Below are 8,548 nucleotides of genomic sequence, written 5' to 3' on the forward strand. Positions count from 1 at the left end.
CAAACAACAACAACAACAACAACAAAGAGTGGCATCCTGATTCCAGAAATCACCTGCTCATTTCCAGAAAACCCCTTTCCTTATTATGTAATATTACATGGCTGCATTATGCTTATCACTATGTCATATGAGTCCTGACCATGTTGCACATGGCTCATTCTTTGGAGCACATCTGCACTCCTCTCTTGAGTGTGTACTTGCTTTCACTCTGCAATAAATCTTTTAAACCTTCACTTTATTCTCACCTTCAAATTCTTTAGGGTGGCAAAGACAAGAACCTGAGCTAGCCTACCAAAAGCAGTGATACTTTCAAAATTTAGGCTTAAATTGTGAAAACTGACAAAATATTAGTAATGCAAACAGTTTTGTTAGTTAACCTGGTTAACTAAAACTATAGATACATAAGTATTTTTTATCCTTGAACAGAAGTTTCATCTTCTAACTATAATATTCTAACAGTCAAGCCTTAATTCATCCTCACTGGTTGCTCTTCTGACAGAAAATAAAATACCTTCATCTAAGTCATCTCGAAAATGAGAATAATCTTTATCTAAAAGAATAAATGTTGGTCACATTTTTACAAACACTAGTAAAATATATTATCCATTTTCAGAAAATACTTAATTTTCAGATAATTATAACGAGTATATACACTACTATATCAGTAGTATTGTCAGGGTTTGAGACTTTAACCAGGTGCTGCAGCTGAGGACAATTGGACATAGTCTTTGTGTGTGTGTGTGTGTGTGTGTGTGTGTTTATTTTTTTATTGGTAATTACGTTTTTTAAAAAGGGTATAGACTATAAGGATTTCATTTACAAGAATAACATCTTCAGCATATGGCCCTTTCCTGATATGTCTGACTAATGGGTTTCTAAAATGTCTTTGCAGAGATTGCCTTACAACAGGTTTCCATGTTCTTCCGATCAGAACCAAAGTGGGAGGTGGTGGAACCTTTGAAAGACATAGGTGAGACATTGGCATGCTCATTCTGTTAAAAAGACAGATCACGGCCGGGTGCGGTGGCTCAAGCCTGTAATCCCAGCACTTTGGGAGGCCAAGATGGGCGGATCACGAGGTCAGGAGATCGAGACCATCCTGGCTAACACGGTGAAACCCCGTCTCTACTAAGAAATACAAAAAATAGCTGGGCAAGGTGGCAGCGCCTGTAGTCCCAGCTACTCGGGAGGCTGAGGCCGGAGAATGGCGTGAACCCGGGAGGCGGAGCTTGCAGTGAGCTGAGATCCGGCCGCTGCACTCCAGCCTGGGTGACAGCCCGAGACTCCGTCTCAAAAAAAAAAAAAAAAAAAAAGACAGATCACAGAACTGGATCCTTAGTCATGCTTTCTGATACGTATCCCAGGTGATTTGTTTTATGCGACCACCGGAGCAGGCGCCAGAGATGAGGCAAGTAGGCAAGGTAAAAAGAAACTTTATTAGCTAGCCAATGTGAAGGAAGAAAGGGGTGAGGTTCACCGGTCTCCTGCCTTGGAGGCCGAGGAAGTCGGTCTGGCGTTCTGGGGCTAGGTTCCTAGGTCCGCATATGAGGAGGGGCGGAGGAAGTTAATGCTGGGTGCCTGCTGGAGCAGCTTTTCTGTCTAAGGCTTGGGAGTGGGAGGGCAATAGGCGGGACACAGGCATGTCTGGGGCGTTCTGTAGGTGCAGCCAGGTACGTTTCGGTTTCTTCAATCGGACGCCATGTTGCGCCTGCGCAGCTGGTCTGTATTTTTCCCCAGCGTGGGCTGCATTTTCCCGCGCAGGTAAGTTGGTGATGAAGAACCCGGAAATGCGCTGTCTTAGTCGTCTTTGTCCTCTCCCCCCATCCAGTCACCAAGAACATGCTTAAATGCAGGTGACTTCTTTTTCTTTTTGCATCCCAACTGCTTGAGGATACAGCTGTTAACCTTTAATACTTAATGAACCTTGGTTAAAGCCTCATCAAAGGATTTGGATGGTAATAACTTTCAGAAACACCATTCCTTCTTCATCTATTTTTTTCACTAAATCTAAACTGAAGTGCTATTTTCCTGCCATTTCCATGAAAATTTTCTTCATTTACCGTTTCTTTTTAAGTATAGCCTTTGCTATGTCAATGTTATTAAATGGTTCTTTTACTTGTGCCTATGTAACTGCGAATAATATTGCCAAACTTAATTTTTCTTGATTACTTAGTGAAACATATCAATTGTTGCAAAAATTGTGCAGCTCTAAGCACGTTTTTGCTTTTATGGCAGGTTGGAGAATAAGGAAGAAATATTTCTTGATGAAGATTAAAAATCAGCCAAAGGAATGGCTAGTGTTAAGCTGGGTAAACTAGCTTTTTGCTTCAGTCTCGTTCAGTGACTTTAGATGAGTTAATGAAAGCAGATTTGACAAGGGAATTACAAATTGTACTGTGCTCTTAAGTGATGATGTAAAGGCTTCCTTGGCTCTTTTCAAAGAAAAGTCATTTTAAATCGTTTTCCTGTGCATTTGGTCCTTTTCAAAGAAAAGTCATTTTAAATCGTTTTCCTGTGCATTTGGTTATATAAATTCTATTATATTTGGTCAACTAGTAAACATTTGGAAAGAAATAGGAACATTCTTTTCAGACTCAGCCCGCCTGCACCCAGGTGAAATAAACAGCCATGTTGCTCACACAAAGCCTGTTTGGTGGTCTCTTCACACGGACGAGCATGACAGGTTCATACCTCTGGCTGATTGGGATTACAGCTCTTCTGTCCATGTTCACCCAGAAAAAATACTGTGACTCTGTCATCAGCACTGAGAATACTAGAAAGACATACTTACCAAACAGGAAGGCAGAAGTTTGATTAGACACTGAAAATCTTTATCTGACAAATACTTGTCTGGGCCAAGGTCAGCCTGAAAACATGAAAAGGAATATCAGGGTACTGCTTGGTCACCGAAAGAAAAATTCCTTGTCTTTCCCTTTAATTTTATTATCCAAAATATGAGTGGAAACCAAAGATGAAAACCACAATAAGTCTGGCTGCCTCAAGACCTTTCTGGAAAAGCAGTGTGTAAAAAATACCAGACTTAACTGCCATCTTATCTAATTCCATTAACCAAATGTATCACTAAAACTCTCCAAGTCAAAGAGATAAAGTAATGACACAAGTCGTTTTTGTTTTGTTTTGTTTTGTTTTGTTTTGTTTTTTGGAGTAAACTCCAAAACTGTAAACCCTAAAGAGATTCCAGAATCATTTTAAACTGTTCCTATTTCTGGACATAGTCTTAAATCCATTACTCAACTGTGTAAAATTGGGGGGTTTATATAGTGAGGAAGGCAGGAAATTAGGGAAGGATAAGGAAGCAATAATTATGGATAAGAGGTCTGATGTCTCAGGGCCTGGATGTGGTCATCTAATTAGTTTCCATTCTGTGCCTGAGGATTAGTTTTCTCAAGAAGGAACTCAAATGAGACAAATGCACCTTTCAAGTTTTAAGACCTTAGAGGGTCAATTTCTATGATTTTTTTTTTTAAATGGCTTGTAATCCTAGAGCTTTGGGAGGCTGAGGCAGCAGGATTGCAGGAGGAGTTTGAGACCAGTCTGGGCAACACAGCAAGACCCTGTCTCTACAAAATTAAAAAAATAATAATAATTATCTCAGCACTGTGGCAGGTCTGTAGTCCCAGTTACTCAGGAGGTTGAGCAGGAGGATCATGTAAGCACAGGAGTTCAAGGATTCAGTGAGCTATGATTGTGCTGCTGCACTCCAGCCTGCATGACAGAGTGAGACCTTGTTAAGAAGAAGTAAAGATTAGTTTTATGGAAAATTGGGCAGGTTTAATTAGGTTCAATTAGGTTCAAACCTTCAAAAAAGGTTCAACTCTTGTAATTTTAAATTTAAGCCAAATATCTCATTTTTTGTGCCTTGAACTTAGGATGTTTTCTATTGAGTCTTGAGTAGGCAGTTACTTACCTCTCTGGATATATTTATTCCAAATTTTAAAAAACAAAATAGATGATCTAGATGAATGCTTTTCAAACTGTATTTTTTAGGCTTCTAAATTCTGCCAAATGTAATGCAGAACACAAACTTGGAGATTAAAGATTCTTAGTGAACCACGAAACAGAACAAATGAAGCCACACATATGTAAGCGTATCATAGTTAAACTGCTGAAAACTAGGGAAAGAAAATATTCAAAGAAGACAGTGAGGGGGAAAATTGTGCATAAGGAAACAAGGATAAAAATTCCACTGAATTACCTTCAGAATCTACATAGGTCGTAATTGTGTAAGGCCCTGCCTGCCTTTGAATTGTTATGTGAGACATAAATTAACTCTAGCTTTAGTCATAGTATAGGACTTTAGCCTTTATCTTAATGAATACAATGATGAACCCGCAAGCCAAATTAAGAAATAGAACATGGTCAATACCTTAAAAACTTCATACGTGTTCTCCAATTGCATCCCCTTTGTCTCCAACTAAGAAACACAAACTGAAATTTGCTATTGATTGTAGGTTTACCTAGTTGCTTCATATCACAAATTAATATATTGTTCAATTTTGCATGTTTTTGAACAAAAACTGACTCTGTTTTGTGTTGATTAATATGGAAATCATTGAAAGATAATAATTTCTTAATTTTTTAATGCTTTTCCCAAAGAATGTGAAAGAGCCTGATTGAAAGGTATTATTGCACTAAACATATTAAAAATAAAATGCATTTTCTGCTTTGACATTCTATCAGCTTACTTAAGAATTTAGGACTTTGCAAACAGCAATCTTGGGGCTGGGGCCATTTTGGAAGCATCTTGTGAGGCTCCGCTTCATCTACAAGTATGGAGAAGGCAAAAGGCAAGGAGACCTCCACAGAGAAGTCGAGGGAAGAGGATCAGCAGGCGTCTAATCAACCAAACATGATTGCATTGCCAGGAACATTCACAAAGGGAACTAAAGAAAAAATGTCTGTCAAAGACAATAAAGTGCTCTGTCCTAAGAAGAAGGCAGAGTACACTGACAACCCCAGACCTCAGAAGAAGATACCAATCCCTCCATCACCCTCTAAACTGCCACCTGTTCATCTGATTCACCAGCACATTCTGCGGGCCTGGTGCCAACAATTGGAGCTGAGCTCCACAGGCCAGAAATTGGATGCATATAAGCGCCTGTGTGCCTTTGCCTACCCAAATCAAAAGGATTTTCCTAGCACAGCAAAAGAGACCAAAATCCGGAAATCATTGCAAAAAAAATTAAAGGTGGAGCCAGACGCGGTGGCTCACGCCTGTAATCCCAGCACTTTGGGAGGCCGAGGCGGGCGGATCACAAGGTCAGGAGATTGAGACCACAGTGAAACCCCGTCTCTACTAAAAATACAAAAAATTAGCCGGGCACGGTGGCGAGTGCCTGTAGTCCCAGCTACTCAGGAGGCTGAGGCAGGAGAATGACGTGAACCCGAGAAGCAGAGCTTGCAGTCAGCCGAGATCGCACCACGGCACTCCAGCCTGGGCGACAGAGCGAGACTCCGTCTCAAAAAAAAAAAAAAAAGAAAAATTAAAGGTGGAAAAAGGGGAAACGTCCCTGCAAAGTTCTGAGACACATCCTCCTGAAGTGGCCATTCCCCTGCGGAGGGGCCGCCTGCCCTGGAAGATTCCAGTGCTCTCCTTGAGGGAGTTAATACAGTTGTGGTGACAATTTCTGCCCCAGAGGCTTTGCTGGCCTCCTGGGTGAGAATTTCAGCCAGGGCGAGGACGCCAGATGCAGTGGAACCTCCACAAGAGGCCTGTGGTGTCAGGTGGTGTGTGGTCCATGGGAAAAGTCTCCCTGCCGACACAGACGGTTGGGTTCACCTGCAGTTTCATGCTGGTCAGGCCTGGGTTCCAGAAAAGCAAGAAGGGAGAGTGAGTGCACTCTTCTTGCTTCCTGCCTCCAATTTTCCACCCCCGCATCTTGAAGACAATATGTTGGGCCCCATATGTGTTCACAGGAACAAGGTCTTAATAAAAAGCCTCCAATGGGAATAGAATATCAGGAAAAAGGCCACATGTGAGGCAATTAATGGCAGAAAGGCTGGAGAGTCAGATACCGCGGTGCTGCTGACAGGTGAACTCGGGTCCTCTGCACACCTGTTTATGGGCCATGCAGACTAGTGGGGTGGCAGATGTTAGCCTAAGACCCCTAGCAGTGCCTGTTGCTTTGTGAGTGGAGATAGAGACTCTTACATATAAAAACGGAAAAAGATTTCACAAATTACCATAAATTGTAGTTAATATGTAGAAAAACTCATGCAGACTACTTTGCGAAAATAGACATGACTTCAACAGCAGCTCTTTTTTGTTTTGTTTTGTTTTGTCTTTTGAGACAGTGTCTCACTCTGTTGCCCAGACCAGAGTGCACTGGTGCAATCTCAATTCAGTGCAATCTCCGCCTCCTGGCTTCAACTGATTCTCCTGCCTCAGCCTCCCAAGTTGCTAGGATTACAGGCACCTGCCACACACCTAACTTTTTTTTTTTATTTTTGTATTTTTAGTAAAGATGGGGTTTCCCCATGTTGGCCAGGCTGGTCTCAAACTCCTGGACTCAAGTGATCAACCCGCCTTGGCCTCCCAAAATACTGGGATTATGGGCATGAGCCACTGTGCCTGACCTTCAACAGCTCTTTTAAGTGAGAAGTTCTTCAGCTGAGCATTGTGAAGGAGTTGAATAAAACAGTAGCTGGCTCTTGTTCTCAATTTTCTCTTCCTCTGAACACTGACTACTTTAGGAGCTGCTTCTTTCCAATTGCAATTTCATAAAATGTAAAGTATTTTAAAGCAAAGAGAGGCTGTTAACTCTCTCCCCCAAACACATGATTTTTAATATTCAAAACAATATTTTTCAAAGTTCTCTTAATAACCTGAGATTTCTATGGTTTGACTCCAGGATGAAAACACAAGGGACTTTGTATTATTTCACTGATAATTATTTTGTATATTCCTGGTGTTTAAAATGTTTAAGGTTGCTTCCCACTCATAAATACATAATATATTGAACTTAAAATGTGTTTATTGGCCGATTCTCCATAAATAAAAATAAGATGTGTATATAAAATAATTCATCTGTTGTATTTAGGGAACTGCATTTGTTGCATGCAAATTTTATTGTTGGTGTTCTTAAGTAGGAGTAAACCAAAATGTGTGATTTTTCTTTTGTATGACTCATTTGTTTGTTCTTTATTAGTTGGTGGTATGGGTTGGATCATTTGTTTTTAAAACTGCTTAGGTATGACTGACATACAAAAACTGTACATATTTAATATATCTTATTGAGCGTAATTAATTTTTAATTTTTTTGTGTACTTCCTAAATTTATAGTCCTGTGAGTCTGGGAACAGATCTGTTTTTCACTGGTCCTGATTTAATGACAGTTTCCACATGGTTTTGTTATTACAAATATGGAATCTTTACTATTTTATTTTATTTTATTTTTTTGCCCCTTTAATGAAGATACTAAAAATAATGCACTGGAAGGAGTGGCAGAGTTGGAAAATTTGTAACCATCATAATACAGATGCAATAGGTTTGGGAAAGAATCCTCAAAAATGTTAAAGCAAGGGAGGAAAGTTTGTTGAGAAGCAAGATGTTCTTCTCTCCTGGACCCCATTGGTTGTTGGTGGTCAGAATTGTTCAGTGTAATAAATAATAGACATTTTTTTTCTTAAAAAAAAAAAGAGAATTTACCATTCTGTTCTGCATCTCTTTAGGATTTATCTTTCATACTTCCTTTATAATAGATTACAGATCTGACCAAAAACTTAAGTATGAATTATAAGCATGTTCTTATATGTTTAAAATTAAATATAAAAGGAGGTATACACATATCCATGATGTATTGTGGTAAATTGTACATGTAAGTATCTGTACATCGAATATATGCTGAGTCAAATATAGACATGTATACAGTTCAACATTATATATAAATACCTAATGTATCCCATGTTTCATATTCTATATCCTTGCTCTAGTTTATGAATGAGAGTGAAATTCGGTTTATTTACCTAGACTTCAGCATAATAAAAAAATGCTAAGGTGTATTTCAGTAGGATTGAAAATATAAACTCAAGTATTTTCTCTTTTTAATGAAATATAAGTAGTCATTTTTCTATTTACATTTCATAAAATGTCAATGTGCATGCATTTTTGCAAAGTACTTATGTTTTATATTCTATTTGAAATAATTTTATTTCCCTTCATGTATGGCATCCCTAGAAACAAATCTAATAGAGAAACTCAGCAGGAGACTGTTCAGTGACAAGCTTCATATAAACTAGAGTACTTGTAGGGACTTTGAATTTCATTGAGTATTTCGACTCCATATGATTGAACTATTATGGGACTAAATAATTTATTTTAGATGAAATTATTAGGGGACCATCAAAAATCAACAAATATTGTTAAGACTAATTACAATTTCAAGAAGGATAAATATTGATTTATATATTGCTTCAGAAAAGAAACTCTAAAAGTTATATAGATCATTTTTAATTCACTATTTCTTTTGCTTTATAAACAAATCTTCTAAATAAAGCATTATTCTTATTCCCAAGATAAAGAATAAAA

The 8,548-nt window shown here is 38.7% G+C and overlaps 1 pseudogene; it reads left to right on the forward strand.

The window, feature by feature from the left end:
- Window positions 1–4,757: 4,757 nt before the first annotated feature.
- On the forward strand, window positions 4,758–5,974 carry LOC112616479 (annotated as a pseudogene).
- The last annotated feature ends 2,574 nt before the right edge of the window (window positions 5,975–8,548 follow it).

Source organism: Theropithecus gelada, chromosome X (assembly GCF_003255815.1).
Source record: "Theropithecus gelada isolate Dixy chromosome X, Tgel_1.0, whole genome shotgun sequence".
NCBI lineage: Eukaryota > Metazoa > Chordata > Mammalia > Primates > Cercopithecidae > Theropithecus > Theropithecus gelada.